Below are 2,631 nucleotides of genomic sequence, written 5' to 3'. Positions count from 1 at the left end.
AATAAAGGAGAAGTGATGATGACATGGGATGTTTCCCCGCGGTAGCCATAGGACCCTACCCCACTTCACAGAGGTTAATATGAGAGGATGAATTATGGTGAACGCGAAGCGACGACAGGTCGGAGTTCTGTTTAGAGCTCTTCGAGGAGTCCAGTGGCTTGCATGAAAGCAGAAGGGGAGTCCGGCGCTGATGCGCAGGGGAGTTCCATGGACCAAGTGCTTTGGACAACCTGAATGGTCTAGGGTCAAGAAGCTCAAGTTGGCGTCGAAACACTCGGCGTTCACACGTGTGACAGAGCGGCGCGACGTCGAAAGGTGAACAACGAATCATTCGACATTCCATTCAGTGCTCTAACTGTTTGGCGTGTGCGTGGGATCTGTTAGAATGTTTGCGGCGTGGGCCATTGTTGTCCCACATGAACGAAGGATAAAAAAAAAAGAAAAAGAGAGACGGACGATATGCCTTGAACTACTTGAACGGTCATAAACAGACAAGTGGAAGCGAGATAATAGAAGCTATATAGGCACATTGTCGACAAACGTCTGTATCGGGCCCCTATCGGCGGGTCGACGGAAAAAGAGGTGGAGTTTTTAACACGTGCTGTCTAGAGTAGAAGAGGAACATCTATGGACAAAGGCGCTGGTGCAAGATATCGGACCTGATATAAATATGTTCTTAGAGACGTTCGTGAATTATGTTTGTCTCGCTTATAGCAACGTCACGAGTAAACACGATGCGTCAGTGTCGGCTGGTGAACTATTTCCGACGGCACTGTCTTTCTGCGCGCGGCTCGTCTTCCGCTGATAAAGGTTAGTGTCGGATACCGATGACAAAGTTCCTGCATAGTGTTTCCCGTATGTAAATTGTAACAGTATGTTCAAATTCTGGCCGTCTTTGTGCTGCAATCATGTGCAGTCATTAGTAGAACCAGCCTGTGCCCCTGTTATTTGTGCACTGAACTCAGGCCGCTTTTTTTTTTTTTTTGTTATACTGTCAGCTCGAAATCGAACTCTCTTTTGTATGTAAAAAAAATAATAATACGAAGTTGTACATGTGTTTGTACGCGTGTGTAACTTCTTCGTCATTTCCCGAAAAAAACAACAACTTAGATTTAATTAATATCATGTAGTTTATTCCCCCAATTACAGACATTACATACATTATGCCTCAAATGACGGTTAGTCCATGCGCAGGGTAAAGTTTGAAAAAACCACGTGACCAAGTGTCCGTCCACTCACGAGACAGCGACTAGGGGGTATCCGTAGACCTGCACGGACCAACAGAAGAAACCACGTACGCCTCACCTTGAAATCTTGCCCTCCTTATGCGGGAGAGGGGGACTAATGAGGTCGCACCACAGGCAATAGGGAAGACGGGGAACTGGGGAGCTGCGCACACAGCTTTACTAACCCCCCCCACCCCCCCACCCCAGACTCAGGAAAATGTGATAACAAATTACCTACTTGCATGGCGTGTATCTGAGAAATGAAAATTCGCGATAATAGGAACTCCTATGAGATAGGCTACCATTTTTTATATGTCGCCGTTCAGATTTTCCCCCCTCGGCTTTCTGCGAGCTTTCATAGCTTCCCCTCCGTATTCGAATAGTAGCGACTTCCTTTTGTTTTGAAACTAATCTTCAGCAGTTGTTTGACTAGTGGTACCTATTCTATTGGGTCTGAGGACCACGTGGTTACAATTTGCATTAAACTCTATTGCTGCCTGAATCTTCGTAGAGGCAAAGAGATTGAGGCTAGAGACAAAGAAAAGAATAAGAACTTCACATACAAGGCGTCATACTGTTCGTCTCGTCCTAAGATGAGCCCTGGAGCCCGAGCCCTGGATGTCCCCATCGTGGGGAAACAGAAACGGAGGAGCACGTTATTATGGACTGCCCAGCCACATCGGATGCAAGACGCAGGCAGCCCACCGGCACATCCGAACCCTAACTCCAGGACATTATCTATCCTCGTGGCAACCTCCATCATCGGAAGCTTGTCCAAAGAGCTCTTCTGAACTTTTTCAAGGTTCGTCGACCCACAAGGACGGCTACCGGAACACACGCTGCTTGCCAGCAAATAATCTAACGGTCTTCCCCTCCCTTTTCCCTCTCCCACGAGCAAGGTGCCGCCAGCCTAGGCAGGCAGACCGCTCGTCTACCCAACGTTACCCCCCCCCCCCCTTACAATGAGACTGTATGTACCCCCGTGACGTTTACAGACGGCAAGTTTTGTTTTATATAAACGTCTTGTGGCGTGATAAATTCGAAATTTCGTTAACGCAATGCTTTCAAAATGGTCTGATGGACCTTTACGTTCGCCTTGAAAATATCCCTCTATGAATAACGAAGGTAATAAAAGGTAACTTTCTTTTCGGACAGACGGCGTTGTGAAAGGCAAGTCACAGACAAGTGACGCTCCTTCGGGGAACGATACGAGAGCGACGCTTCCATTGCTTTCGCGGGCGGTTCGAACTCGGCAACCTCGTCAAACCCACATGGAGCCACGCGGAAATGGCTTCGAAGGACGAGTAAGCCTGTACTATTATAACCGCTATACTGTGCTCGCTTCGCACAAAGGCCCCTCCACGCGGATGTTGCACCTATGCAGGGGGGTAGTACAGCCGCCGTC

At 48.2% G+C, this 2,631-nt stretch overlaps 1 long non-coding RNA gene across 1 annotated transcript; it reads left to right on the top strand.

The window, feature by feature from the left end:
- Positions 1-638: 638 nt before the first annotated feature.
- Positions 639-2,380, top strand: LOC135399736 (uncharacterized). The gene is made up of 2 exons (XR_010424400.1): positions 639-810; positions 1,820-2,380. It is a non-coding gene; the product is annotated as an uncharacterized LOC135399736 (long non-coding RNA).
- The last annotated feature ends 251 nt before the right edge of the window (positions 2,381-2,631 follow it).

The sequence above is a fragment of the Ornithodoros turicata genome, chromosome 7 (assembly GCF_037126465.1).
Source record: "Ornithodoros turicata isolate Travis chromosome 7, ASM3712646v1, whole genome shotgun sequence".
Classification (NCBI taxonomy): Eukaryota; Metazoa; Arthropoda; class Arachnida; order Ixodida; family Argasidae; genus Ornithodoros; species Ornithodoros turicata.
The sequence above is the reverse complement of the archived record's forward strand: the minus strand, read 5'-3'. Positions and strand labels throughout refer to the sequence as shown.